General features: G+C 38.4%; 1 protein-coding gene across 1 annotated transcript in view; it reads left to right on the top strand.

The window, feature by feature from the left end:
* LOC128528537 (pro-neuregulin-3, membrane-bound isoform) overlaps positions 1 to 15,576 on the top strand; it is a 356,759-nt gene that overhangs the window by 216,304 nt on the left and 124,879 nt on the right. The window lies entirely within an intron of this gene.

Genomic DNA, 15,576 nt, shown 5'->3' on the forward strand with positions numbered 1-15,576 from the left:
TTCTAGAAGGCGGTTCATCCTGTTCCAACTTCTGCCGCTAATTAAATCCCTGAGCAAAGTTCCTCTTAAAGTGCAGCTAGAAGAATGGTGAAAATTTTAAAAGGATGGTTCCTACTGGTACTGTAGTTGGCTGGCCTTTGAAATGAAAACGGCAGGGTAATCAGAGTTTTATGGTGGTGGTGTAAAAGAACTGATCAATCTCTCTTTTTACTCTCACTCTGTCGTGGTTGTATGTGCGGCACCTAGACATTAAAGGTAGTGTATAATCTGTACTATGAAATATACAACAGTGTGTGTGGACAATAACGTGTGTGCCAGCGAAGCAGTTATCTGAATCGAGTGCAGGAATTCGACTCCTATAGGTTTGTGATTCGATAAGCTCATTCTTCATTTTAAGTGTGTAATATCCAATATAAGTCGTGGTAGAGATCATGGATGGAGTGTGTATCCGGTCATCTCATCATGCTGCGACATTGCAAAAGTGTCACAGTGTTATGTCTTTTGGAAAATCGATAGACTTCAATTTTACGAAAGCAAGTTTGTTCCTCGCCTAAGGGAGAGCCCGACAACCGAACAACAACATAGTCCTTGTTTTAATTTCATTAAACCTAGCTCCTGGTCACATGAAGAAGAGGAACACAGATTATAGATCTTTTGCTCATGTTTTAACTGAGCATCATCAAGGTTCTAGGAACAGTGACATCATCTTCTGATCTTCTGAATATTTCTTTAGAATGGATTTTCCATAAACAACATTTTAAAGCAAACTCGATTTGCTTGTGCTCTGAATGCCTCCCTATGACCTCCCTATGTGGTTTATTTTTTTTCAGTAAAACAACATATGAGTTTGGGCTTCAGTGGACTCCCTTGTAAGCTCAGAGATGGCAGTGTGCGCCAAACTTGGCATGTTGTCTCCATGTACAGTGCTGGGATTCCTCATGGGAAAGTGGACTAATTACTCAACATTTCACTAGATGTGAAATGCAATCTGGTCTAATCTCATCCAGGATGCATTCCTGCGATGGGCAAAGAATTTCCAGGATCAATCACAGATTGGACTAGAAAAAAAATGAATATGAATAATAACAGTGAATGAATTACTTGGCTTAGTGTATTGGGAGGCGGCATGGTGGCGTAGTGGTTAGCACGTGCATGTCCAGGGTCCAGGTTCGATTCTCGGTCAGGCTCGATTCCTGTCTCTGTGTGCATGGAGTATGAATGTTCTCTCCCCATGCTTGGTGCGTTTCCGCCTAAAGTCCAAAGACACGCAGATTAGGCTAATTGGCGTTTCCAAATTGCCCATAGTGTGTGTGTGTGTGTGTGTGTGTGTTTGTGTGCCCTGCGAAGGCTCCTGGGAAAGGCTCCAGGCCCCCTGCCACTGAGCAAGATATGTTAAAATAAAAAACATGTAATACATATGTTTCTAATGAAAAGTATATGAAAAAAAATTAATGGAATTAAATATTAAAATTTTTATTTAAAATATATTGTTAAAACTTCAAACCAAAATTCATTGAAATAAAATAATTAAGTAAATGAACAGAGTGGATTTGACTTTTGCACAATCATTATTTACAAATAAATAAATAAATAAGTGAGCAAACAAGCAAATAAATAAACGTAATTAGGTCGTAATTATTCTATTATGTGGAGGGTGACTTTATTATGTGAGGGACGCATTTAACTGGTGCTGCCGCTGGCCTCATGCTCAGTCTTCCATCCCCAAGGTCAGCACATAATAAAGCCATTTATTTTCCTCCTGACCTGCTCTGGATTTTTTTTTTTTTTAAACGCTAATTTTCTTTTTTCCACCCTCCTTAGGCATTTAAACTGGTCTTTCCTCACTGTGACTAACTGTTAGGGCATGAAACTAGTATGGCTGTTTATTCGCTGCGTTGCATTTTTAAACATTAAATATTCTCTATAGAGTTCCATTAAATCTTAATCTGTTAGGATCATATAGACTGAATGATAAGAACAAGACTCCTTGCAAAATGTGGCTAATAGGGTACTCTCTCTTTTACGCAGTTAAATTTGCTGACAGTTTCTTAAAGCTGGTGAAAGTTCGGGACAATGGCCTCGCCAGATTCAGATCAGAGCACTGAGAGGCTTTCATTCGCCTTGCTTTTGTTTCGTTTTTGTTTGGTTTTTCTTTCCTGAAAACCCGGTACCTTAGCTGTGCTCCATTAGACAATGTGGCGCTTTGCCGTTTCTAAAGTGCCCATTTTAACCTCATTAATGTCTTCTTAACGAGCCGATAACGTTGATGCAGGTTTGTTAGAGCAGGAAATTCCGCTCGATGTGTAATGAAATGGGATCAAACTGAAGGAACGCTGCTTTACCACTTTCAGTCTGAATAAGACGCTCTCAAATCATTCTCTAACCTTCCAATAATGTAACGTGAAAGAAACAAGATGCATGTAGTCAAAACCACCATCGGCTGCAAAAAATGAAAAACTTTTTGCCTCTGCGCATGTAGGGCAATGATATTGTATCACCTGACTTCATAGCAGCACTAGCAATATGTTCAAAGATACAAGATTCAAAGTGTCTCTTGTAATATAAAACAACCAATGAACACGTTTCCCTTAAATTCTTCCATAGCTGCTAACTGGGCTCCTTTAGCATCAGCAAACAGCTTCTACAGAAAAAAAATCAGTGGTGGCCAGCGTTCTCTTGTATGCTGTAGAACCCTCACCAACAGCACTACATGATTGAGCAAGATAATTAGGTGAGCCGGGTCTATGGCTAGATTTCCAGGCACAGATTCATCCAGTTAGAGTCAAGTTTTGTCCTAAACAAAAAAAACTTGTTGATAATTTGTACAATTTTAGATATTGCAATGATAATTCGCTTTGCATTGTAATAGCTCGCGGCCACGTTACAAACACGAAGCGTATGCGTTGAATCATCAATTAGTTAGCGAGGTATCAGTGCATAATGCTGACAAAATCGTCACTTGATGCTATGCATACATTATTAAAATGAAACGCAGTGATGACGACAAAGAAAAGATTATCTTTTAAGCTTTAAAGGAACCCAAGCGATTGTAAATAATTAAAAACCTGCTGGAAGTTTCCCAGTCGTGTCCCAGTTCTTGTTCAGTTCTCCTGCCATTCCCAGCTGCCTTGACCAACATTTCACAAAGCGGGCTTGCAAAAAAACACAAGCTCTAGATCTATTGAAGTTTCACAATCTGAATCCACGAACAACAGATCAATGAAACTCCAATATGCTCCGTGGTCTCATTGTATTGAGATGAATGCAGCTCTTGAAGCTGCCATCGAATTGATATTCTCCAGTAGAGTTAGGAAAGTAATACGAACTACTTACTGTAACAAAGCACAATATTTACACCACGATACCCATTTTTGTAAATCACTAGTGACTCGGTCTGTATTTCTGGGCCATCCAGCTATGAGTACCCTTTAAAACACCCATTATCCATGCTTACAGAACTATCTACAAAGCTTTTCTGTGGATGTACCCGTGGGAATTGAATGCTTTTAAGTCATCCTTTTCATATTCTGGGGCAATTTGGAAAATGTGCCCATTTCATCAAAAACACCGTAATACAGACCACACAGTTGAACCGGAGGAGTGAATACCTACCTGTAAGAGAATTAACGGGGATTACCTTTGTGATGATGCTGCCGCTGAAGATGATGATGATAAGGAATTGCAGGGTTCCTGAATACGACGTGATCATGTTATATATTTTTTCCTCCATCATTTTTTTTTTTTCTATTCAGATGCAGGTGCACGTTCTTTTGTTATTGGAAAATGAAAAAAATGAGCTGTAAGAAAATGTTGCCATAAAAATTGGATGAAATGGCATATAGACTTTTATTTATTTATTTGTTTGTTTGTTTATTTTACCATTGCATCTCTTGTACAATAAAAATTATGGAATAAATAAGGACAAATTCATTGTTAAGCTTCATATCATCATAAACAAATAATAAAATGGAATGCTTAGCGTTATAAAATTGCTAAATCGCCATCAAAATTTAGCACGATAATAACACTGTTATAATCATAGCTTTAAAAGGTCCCATATTTTACTATTTATTTAACAACTCATCACAAGTTGTGTATTAAGTATAAATATTCCAGCTGTAATTGCCATCAAATAATACCTATATTTTACACCTCAAGCTCCTTTCTCCAAATAAGCCATTTAATTAAATGTCTATATTAATGAGCTTCTGCTGAGCCACGCCCCTCCAAATAACAGTATAGCGGAGTACCAAGCCGGGGGAGGGGCATCTCCTTATGTGTGTTCACATTAGGGGAAAAATCTAATTGGCGGGTTTTTATTTATTTATTTATTTTTTTGCACAAAAATGTGCAAAAAGAGTTATTATTTTTCCCCTTACCTTTTTGGCCCTTTTTGTTTTGGGTGCCTTTAAAATATTTTCAGATGTATGGTCAGCACATTCTTTTAAACCGTACTTAATATTAAAAGGTAATATTAAATATTTGATGTAGTACTACTTTAGATGTCATTGCTTCTGTAAACCGACTGTTAAATCACTGCACCTGCACCTTACTAACATCGCAGTCATTAAAATTTAAAACAGCCTCTGAACCATCTTAAAATCATGTATCTTGAAATCTAAAAATGTATTGATCTTCTTGAATAGCTTCGAATGTATGGTTAATGGTTATACACATGCATTTACACCTACTGAAAAGAAATTTAGCTAATAAAATGTCACTTATTCGCAGAGCCTCTAAGTCAGATTAAAGTCCTTAAAGTTAAATAACAAACAAAGTTAAAGTTAAATATTAACAAGGACTTGTTGAATTATTTAATCTGATTAAATTTTCCATAACAGCAGCTGTGCCTTTAGCGCAACTGCAAATCACAGGTTTATATTTTAATGCATGCTCTAAAATGCATCACACTTTATATACGTAGTAACAACTTAGAGACTTTTATGGCAGATGCTCCACATTAGCCCTGTAAAAACATGTTCCTGAAAGGGAAGTAATGTGCTGTTGGAAAAGGAAAATTCATATAAATAAGATACAAACAGTCTTGCTGCAATAATAGCTTTTTTTTACGTCTCGTATAAAATGTCTAATATCACGTTGATTCTGACTGAAGCATTTCATAAGTCCTCCAGCACCACATCATAAATGTTTCTGTAAGGCTTATAAACGGGTTATGAGGTCTGAGCGGTGTAAACATCCCGTTAACAGCAGGGAATATTAATCACGCAGCATCGCTTGGGCAGAATTCACCTCAGACGGGAAGTTAGCACAATGTCTGCATTTTTGTTTAATATGTATTAGCTTCAGAGACATGCCTTTTCCATCCAGGTACGATTTATTAAGCGTCTGCGTAGGAAGTCGAGCTTAACATGCCTTGAGGCAAATCAGTACAGGTGGAGGTTTAGACTTTCCTTGGAATTGGGAGTCAGGCTGCATACGTTTCTGCTCGTCTAGCTCTTAAAGAACTCGTCTCAGCTTTAGTCCCACATCAGTGACAGAGCTGAGGATGTCTCGGCAGAACAGCGCGGCTTTGCTACGGTTGGAAGACTCGGAACAAAAGAAAGCTGTTGGAGAACGAGTGGCGAGAGGACGCTTTTTAACCTAGGAGGGATTGGTTTATTTATGGCAGGATGTTCGCGGGGGGGGGGGTTAACTGCCTCTAGTAGGCATTAAGGTGTCGGGCTTTTGTTTTAAGCATTCATGAAAAAAAAATCAAAAGCACATTTAATTTTTTAATAGTCATCCAGCATGTAGTAATACAGTATGTACAGTGGGGTGTGACAGAACAGAGCTCACCACTGGCATGCCGTTTGCAATCAGAGTCACAGAACATTTTAGGCACGTATAAGTCAGTTATGGGCATTTAATTTTATATATAATATTAAAGCATTAGTACTGAAAAAAACAACATATCAAATAAGAAATAGCATTTCTTGTAGCAGTTCTCATTTATTAGACCACTAATTATAACTAAGTATAAAAGTGTCATAAGGGAACTGTGAAACATGGCACCATTGCAAGTAAAAAAGATCTCGTGATGTGATATGCATCTTGTGACATGCATTTACAATTTATTTATATATGATTGCAGAAAGACTCAATCTAAAAGTAGACGGAATTTATTACGTTTTCTAAAAATAAATTGTTCTAGTTCTATACTGCATAATTTTAGAAAGCAGTGAAATGGTAATGCTAAGAGAACAAGAAAGTTATGCATTAGAATAAGCAAGGCATGTACTAAATACTTAGCGTGGAAGCAATCTTGTACACCTGTTAATATGAATTTCTTGCCATATTCTCATTCATACATCTTTATACCCGCTTGCTATTTATTTATTTTTAATGTAGGAGCAATTAACAGTTTAAGCTTAAAATGGAGTCTCTGTGGATAGATGAGGTGGTCTGGGGGAGGGGGGGTATTGGAGGAAAAATATCTGACATTTTACACAGGATTTACACACCTGGCAACCTGCACAAGTGAATGTGTTTGATAATCTGAATGTAAAGAAAAATCAAGTATATGCATAAAAATGAGTCTGGATATATTGAACATATTAAATATTACCATCAAACCCAAGTATCCATCCATCCATCCATCCATCCATCTGATGCAAAAGAGATTTGGCAACACAATTTGCAGTTAATCAGCTGAAATATAAACCTCTAACTCCATCTCGAAGTTTGTATGATTTCCTCACCCTACACTCTGCATATAAAAGCCATGCTCTCACTAGCACAGATGCTAAGCCTCTCCATAATGCAGCCCTATTTCAGTCCCAGCTGTCATTTTGTAGCCAGCATGGGGTCCCACAGCTTGGCTAGGATAACCGAAAAGCCTACATTAGTGTTACTGATCCTCAACTGCAGATCTCCATCAACAGGCACACACAAAGAAAAAAAAAAAAACAGAAAAAACATGCTATGCACTAAGATTAAGATTTATTTCAGCTGGCTCATGGATGTTATTATAATACATATTGTTTCACGACGGTGAAGGATATTTCTGCCCGTATCGCAGGTGATATGGTTACAGCTTGATCTATGAAGGGAGGCTTTGAGGTTTTTTTATAACTGGGTTTTGTTTGATGGTGTTGTCTTTTCAGTTCATAGACAGAATTATAAGAGCTAAAACCAACAGTCTGTACAACGTATGTGCATTGTATCGTTGCAAATGATGAATGGTGCTAGTGTACAGCAAGACAAAGCATTGGCATGATTTAGAGCTCATGCAAACCAGCCATGTTTGCCTTCTGTATATCTTCTTCCTTTTTATCATGAGGGACTTCTTCATTCTAGCCACGCTCATGGTGAATCCAGAGCGTATGCAGGGAATAATGGGTTCGAAGAGTGAATACTGTACATCCTGTATAGGAGGTTAGTTTGTACCAGGGTGTCACGCAAAGCCATGCCATGCAAGTATTTATGTCATCTATGGTTTTAAGATATTAACTGACATATTGTCCAAGGAAGCCTCAAGACCTTCCACCACTCCTGATGAATGGCATGCCCAGTTTGAGAGGCACTTGAGAGAAAATGGCAGAGAGAAATTCCAATAGCTGGTAGCTATTATTGAGTTTTGGCCAGCCAATTTGTAACCCATCACTCAGAACGCCGATAAGCTTATAAGCTAAGGACATCCTCATGACATTTCATGAGCCGGTTTTCCAGCAGGTCGTTCAGGTCTCGTGTTGTGATGTGACACTAGAGCAGGCGTATCATGGAATGAAATCCAAGCAGCAGTGACATTTATTAAATCCGCTAAGAGCCACTGAGGTCTGAAGACACTGAGGCTAGAATGGGTTGATTGATGGTCTTATAAGCCAATTAGCCCAGTTGTCCTTGAGTCGTGGCTTGACGTTAGCCACCGATGGAGTGGAGTGTTAGTCTCTTGTACTCTTGCCATTTTGGCTTTGCAGGAAAAGACTGATCGAGATGTGTGTGATATGGACAACGGAGGATCTTTGTAGCAATATTGAATCCATTTCACCTGAAAGGTTGAATTAACCTTTCAGCTCATTCTTCTGGTCTATCTTAAGCTGAAGCGCACTTGGGTTCTGCAGCAGGACAATGATCCAAAGCACACCAGCAAGTCCACTTCTGAATGGCTGAAGGCAAATAAAATGAAGACGCTGGAGCGGGCTAGTTAAAATCTAATTGAGATGCTATGGCATGAACTTAAAAGGGTGGTTCATGCTCAAAAAGCCTACAATGTGTCCAAGATTCTGCAAAGATGAGTGGGCCAAAATTCCTCCGCAGCGCTATAACAGACTTATTGCAAGTTATCGAAAACATTTGATTGCAGTTGTTGCTGCAGTTGGGTGGCCCAACCAGTTATTAGGTTTAGGGGGCAAACACTTTTTTCGAAAGGGCTATGTATTTGGGATTCGTTTCCCCCAATAATAAAAATCTTCATTTAAAAACTGCATCATATGTTTACTTGTTATCTTTGACTCATATTAAAATTTGTTTGATGATCTGAAACAAGTGTAACAAATATGCAAAAAAAAAAAAAAAAGAAATCAATAAGGGTGCAAACACGTTTTTACACCACTGTATTTTAATCTCTATAGTGGAAGAGATACAGATAGTGGCATCATATAAACACAAGGCAACTGTTCCATGTCATCTAAGACCAGTCTTAGCAGATTGAGTGGGTCTACATTGGTGGAGCTGGTTGAAAGAAAAATAGGGCTGGTTTGCATTTTATAAGCTAATTTGAAATGAAACCTAGGAAGAGTGCCAGTCATCATGTCTCCAGTCACTCCATTCTGTTACTGGTTATTAGATTTACATACTGACCCATAGTTTTCATGTTTTTTTTTGTTTGTTTTTTGTTTTTACTCCTATTCTACTCCTACTCCTATCCAGTAGGTGTTGGTTTTGCATTGCTGGTGCTATTGACTTTATAACTCCGGCTGCCTGCTGTTGCGCAATGGTCTTACATGTGGTTGCGAGGTTACAAACTACAAATCTACAGTGACAGAATGCTGAACTGAATATAGATCAAATATTTTTCTGGTTTTGGGGCTGGAAATCCTCACCAGCTAAATCTGGCAACACTGTCAATGGCAGTAAAGCTCTCCAGATACCCAGTGCAGAGCATCATGGTTTGCGTTGTATGAAACATGATAGAAAGAAGATTGTTGGTTTTCTGCTTTATACCTTTTTTTATTTAGTTAGTTTTCGTCTGCCAGTGGGTCAGGATGTAGAGGAAATGTAAGATCTTATCCTGCTACAAATAAACCTGAAATTTCCGTTCTAATTTAGTGCAAAATTACACTCAAAAATACACTCTGTATTACTTATTACAGGAGGTGAAATGGGGTGAAATTGGTAAATAGGAGAATATGTAAGAGGTCTGTATGCACCCCATAATGAGTAGTGCATGCTTAATATTTGTAAAGTTGAAAAAAAAAAAATCTAAATTGTCACGCTTTTTTTTTGCATTAATGATTAAATTAAATGTTTAAACACCCCATTGATGCCAAAGCTCAGGGGAGAATGGTCTGATAGAAAAGAAACAATAACTCAAATAACATCTCATTACATTCAAGGTATGCTGAAAAGCATCTCGGAATGCACAACACGTCGAACCCTGAAGCAGTTGTGCTACAGAAGCAGGAGAAGACCACACTGGGTGCCACTCCTCTCAACTAAAAACAGGAAACTATGGCTACAATTCGCATGGCCTTACCAAATTTGGACAATATAAGATTGAGAAAATGTCGCCTGGCCTGATGAGTTATGGTTTCTGCTGCAACATTCAGATTTTGGGATCAAAATTGAGCATAAACATGTAAGCATGGATCCATCCTGCCTTGCATCAATGGTTTAGGGTGAAGGTTGTAGTGTTATGGTCTGGAGAAGATTAACTTGACAAAGGGTTCCAGCCTACCTTTAGAACCCTTTGTTCTATTTGAACATTTCAGCCTACCAGAGTATTGTTGCTCAGCTTGTCCACCCTTTGATGATCACTGGATAACACACCATGCCCCAAAGCTAAAATCATCTTAAGCTGCTTTCATGAGCATAATAATGTGTAGGATCTTTGGGATGTGGTGGAACAGAAGATTTGCATTATCAATGTGCAGCTGACAAATCTGCAGAAAATGTTATCATGTTGATATGGACCAAACATCTTTAAGAAATGTTTCCCTGCACCTTCATCTATAAAATGAAGAATTAAGGCAGTAAAAGGGGTCCAACTTAGTACGAGCAAAATGTACCTAATGAAAAGGTTGACGGATGTAAATCGAATCTTTTATTAGAGTTGACAAACTTCCAGGATCCTTCCTGAAGCTTCTCGAAATCAAAACAAACAATTCCTGAGCTGTCTGTGTGGATCAGTCTAAATGATTGATGCTGATCATGGTGTGGAGATGAGATTTAGTATTTGTGCTTATTGTGCATGAACCCCTTCCCAAATGGGAAAAAACAGTCTTTTGGGAAGCCTCCAGTGTACTAATAAAGCATACTTGGTTGCTTAGCAAGAAAGTAAACAAGCGGCATCCCACGCGAAGCTGATTCAAGCTGGAGCAATTAAAACTACGTTCTGCACTACAGCACCAGATTATTGCATTTTAATAGAGTTAAAAATAAGGCCTGGAATTTGTTAATAAATTTGTAAATAAATCACGGTAAACCAGCACATTGTTATTGTATTACTGTACATGGTACTTTTGATCAACATAATCATGTTTGTTTGCTCCAACATGTGCATTCATATATTTATTTCTTTATTTATTTTATTATTTTTTATAAAACTGATGTTTCGTTGTGAGATATGCCTGACAGCCATAAAGACAGACATGCATAGATGCGCGCATGACATCATCCGCCGTACTGAATCAATCAAACCACATCCTGCCATGTTGTAAGGCACTGGTCAGCATTTTGAACTGCGAGTAGACAGTTCATAATGAAGTTACACACAAACCCAACAAATGCACCATAAATGTCAAGGCATGTTGTGATGCAAATCATTAGATTTGACTCAGAAGTGCACAGGACCAACAAAATGCCATTTTCCTCCTCTGGAAGGAAATCTGGCAATAAGCATTTTTTTTTTAAAGGACACCCAATGTCACTGATGTGACTTTAACATGGCACCCTGGAGAATTTTATTGCTTGTGGGTAAAAAATGTAGCTTAATGGATTGAACAAATTATGGATAAGAAAAATCAAAGCAAAGGGTTTATAATTTTTTTTGTTTATTTCTGTGGAATATACACTATGTCAAATTATAAGAATAAAACTAGATATTCTGCTAATTTAATTTTTATTTTTTATTTATGCCAGATGTAATGAGGATGCACACCTTTCAAAAAGTTGAACTTTTATCTCATCATTCCACAAAATATTAGCCCAAAAGTCTTTGGGGAAAATCAAGATATTTTTGGCAAATGTGAGACCAGCCTTTGTGTGTTTTATTTTATTTATTTATTTTTTTTGGCTTTTGCCTTGGAACGCTTTCTTCCTGTTGAATCATGAAAACTGAATGCAATTGAAGCAAGTGAGGCCTGCAGTTCTCTTATGAGCTCCTAGATGGGTTGTCGTCTTGCTCTTGTAGTAATTTTGGTAGGCCAGCAATTCCTGGAAAGATTCACTACTGTTCCAAGATTTCTACATTTGTGCATGAGCATCACAGTTCATTCATGATATAGCAAGGGGGCAATTATTTTTTCACATAGGGCCAAGGTGGACTTGGACAGCTTTTTCCTTTAATCAATAAAATCATCTTTTAATAACTATTACATTTAAAAAATGTTAAAATAAGTTTAATGATAAATCATTCAGCTGAGCTGAAATCAAGTTAGTGATTTATATAAAAAAATAATGTTTATTAAATGTTGTCTTAAAAGAACTGTTAACACGCTTGTGTGAGGTTAAGCAATCCTACCTTCTACATTGTGATCGGGTACAAGAATTCCGTCTCGTCTATGATTGGTTAGAAACCTAGAGTGAGACTTAAATCTAACACCTAACAACTTAACATGGCATTGTATAATTAACAGGTATTAATAATTAAATCTTGTTGGTGTTTGACTAAAACACATTTACATTCTTTTGTTAATGATGAAAAACATGTTGGAAAGCCACCAAGCAACACTTGGCACACGGTTCATGAACAATTAGCTAGATGGATGTTCTAGATAGCTAACAATGATAAATACCGCACTGCTAAAGAACCATCAACAACAGTCGATCCCTCATGAGCAAAGCAACAAAGGCTCGTCTTTATGCTTTTGTTATGAAGTCACTGTATATCTTCTGTTCTGAGCTAAATGTCCGGAAATCATGGACATTACCAATCAGACTGTTCAAGAATAGGAAGAAAAAAGATTCTTTAACCAAAAAAGGGTTAAAAAATAAATAAATAAAAGGAAGTGAAGAGACAATCTAAGTCATGAACAAGGGATTAGACAAAGCAGGATGAGACGAAGTGCTTCACATAGGGCTGAGTGCACCTTTCTGCTTCACTTCATCTTTTAAATGTTGACTTTTTTCCCATGTTTTAGCTCGAGCATGATCGCTGAACGCTAAAGACGCACATCAGCTCAGATAAGCGGCTCCCGACCAGCGGCATGTCAACTACGACGCCTTTGTTTAGACATGAGACAAGCGGAGCTCGAAAAACACAAGGGGAAACGGAAAAGGAAGCAGTGATGCGTGGTTTACATCTTGCTTAAATTTTTCCTCCTTTTCTTTTCTGATATAATTGAAAATCCATTCGGGGGTACTTTTAAACCTGGTGCTGGAAATGAAACGATTTGCTTTCGGTGTGAGGGAAAGGCATGACCGATCAGTTTGCGATGCTAACGCTGTAGCCGTTTAACGCTCCAAATATCCATACTTGGATTTTAACGCGAGGTGGGTGTGAAAAGCAATGGTCTCTTGGAACAGCTGAACAGGATTTTTTTCGTTAACAGGAAATGTATCATATTGCTGATTTGTTGCTGAGGATAATATATTTTTAAACATAATTATAGAATTGTTTTAGTGGAGGCCGCAGAGGAGACGTGTGGAGCGGCACGAAACCGCAGCTTTCTGGGAAGAAACGTGAGAAGCTTTGAAAATTGTAAACGTTAAACGGTAAATGTATGAGCATGGCTCAATGCCAGCGGAAATCAAACCCGGAATTTTTTTTTCTCTCTTACTTACATGAGATCAAGCTTCACATTCATGATTCTGTGACTATCACAGACCGTCTTTTCATTTCCAGTTGAACCGACGTCGCGATGCCTCGGCTGTTATATCGTGCTCTCGGTGTATTGTGCGTTTTGATGAACTGTGGGCTGAAGTGCTCCTGACAGTCGAACCTCGCCCGCTTCGGCCTTGTCCTGTTTCGAAGCCCACGGGAAGACATATCCTTGAATGTAGTGCCTGAAAAGAGAAACACTTAGTGCTATAAATCATGGGTATTATCAGGAGGCAAGGCTGCTGGCGAGGATCTGGTGAATCCTGATGACTAGATCAGTCTCTCTTTTTTTTCCCCCTATTTTATAACCTATGAAGCAGTCAAAATGAAAAACAACAACAAAAAAAACAATCATTAGGTTTCTAATCGTTGTAAGATACGAAAGGCCCCACTAGTAATTTGTCTGAAGGATAATCTGGGATATTTTTTTTTTCCTGTGGTCTGAGGGTGTACCTGGTGCCGTTATTTTTGGAAGACTTTTGTGCGCGGTATGCAAAAAGTGTGTATGAATGGATAGAAAAAGTTCAAGGAAGATTGCACAAGTGTTTTCTATCAAGAAGGACCCTGACACCCGTCCACAGACTGTCGGTTTTAATGTGTTAAAGCATCCTCCTTATAGTCCTGATCTCGCTTCATTCTGTGTGTATGAGAGAGAGAGAGAGAGAGAGAGAGAGAGAGAGATGCTCATGTGAATAATCCTGCCAGATTAAGTTGTGATTAGGATCACTTTCCATATTTCCAGGATATTTTCCAGCTCAGTCTGAATGCAATTTCCTCACCTCTCTGACGTCCAATTGATTTGTTTTGACACCACTGTTATTACTAATTACTATGATTAAACAAGCTCTTGTTAGAGAAGCACTTTCGAGAAAACAGAATGGAGCTTCAGATTAACATGCAGGCAAGGTGACGGCGGCGTTTTCACAGCCTCGACTAAATAAATGGGGAGGAAAGAAAGAAAGAGAGAGAGAGTGCATTGAATACGGTGCAGGGGAAAGCCCCCCACTCAAGACCCCCCAAAACACACACACACACACACACAGAAACATGGATGGAGCTTGTTTGTAAGACTGGCTGATATTGTGGAGAGAAGCAAAAGAGGAAAAAAGAGAAAGACATAGAAAGAGGAAGCATAAAGTGCGGATGAGTGATGGATCACGTCTAAGCTCACAATGTGACACACACACACACACACACACTTGCACCAAAATTGCAGACTTGCTACATCTCTCTCGAGACTAGTGTTTACTTCTCACTTTCTCTGTACCTGAATTGCTTCCTGCTGCTCCAGACAGACAGACAGACAGACAGACAGACAGACAGACAGACAGACGGGGAGGAGAAAGTTTTACCAATGTCTACTTTTGATGGACCTTCATTTTTTTGTCCGGATTTGACTTTTATAATAAAATTTTGATGCCTCTTATATACTTTTACCAGCATTTATTTATTTATTTATTTATTTATTTATTTATTTATTTAATAATTGCATGAGTTCTGACCCAAATAAATTCCTTTACTTTTCTGCCACAATAAATCGACACTTTTTCCCCCTTATAATATTAATATTGATCTGCTGGTCCTCATCATAAAATCTTTTTTTTTTTTGGCTCCGCCTGCAAAACATGTCCAAATATCCTGAAACTCGAATCAAAGAACCCTAACACCCGAGTAAAACCTTTTCTTTGGATTTTTGATGTATGAGATGTCTCGAAGTTGAAAAATGGCCGAGCATAAGAATAAGAGTGACTTTGACAAGGGGGGGGGGGGTGATGTCTAGACAACTGTATTGGAGCAGCTAGTCATGTGCTCAGTGGTCTGTACAGTACCTACATACAGTGGTTCAAAGGAGGACGGTGAAGGGCACTGAAGGCTCATTGATGTAGGCATGTAGGGAGAGAATGCAAGTCTGCTTGTTCCGATTCCACAGAATAGCCACCGGAGCCCAGATCGCAGTTCTGTCCTGTATGGAGCGGTGTACTGTAGTTGCAGAGCGGGCAGAGTTCCCATGCTGACCCGTGTCCACTACCGAAAGGACCTACAATGGGCACATGAGCATCAGAACCAGACTGTGGAGGAAGGGAAGAAGGATGGATCATGTTAAACAGTTAGTTATGGTGACTTAATTACTGCCTGTAACTTAACAATAACTTAAAGATTGTGTATAGAATATTTGTACAACAGACATTCTGCATTAAGATCGGAGAGAGAGAGAGAGAGAGAGAGACACAGAGAGAGAGAAAACTATGCTGACAAAATCATAGATCAAAGTAGGAAGGGGGAAAAAAAAGATAGTCCCTTTTTCCACTTGAGAAAAACTAAAGAAATTATCTGGAACAAGTTGACACATTTTTGCTTTGATCTGGTGTTACATATTT

This window comes from Clarias gariepinus, chromosome 8 (assembly GCF_024256425.1).
Source record: "Clarias gariepinus isolate MV-2021 ecotype Netherlands chromosome 8, CGAR_prim_01v2, whole genome shotgun sequence".
NCBI lineage: Eukaryota > Metazoa > Chordata > Actinopteri > Siluriformes > Clariidae > Clarias > Clarias gariepinus.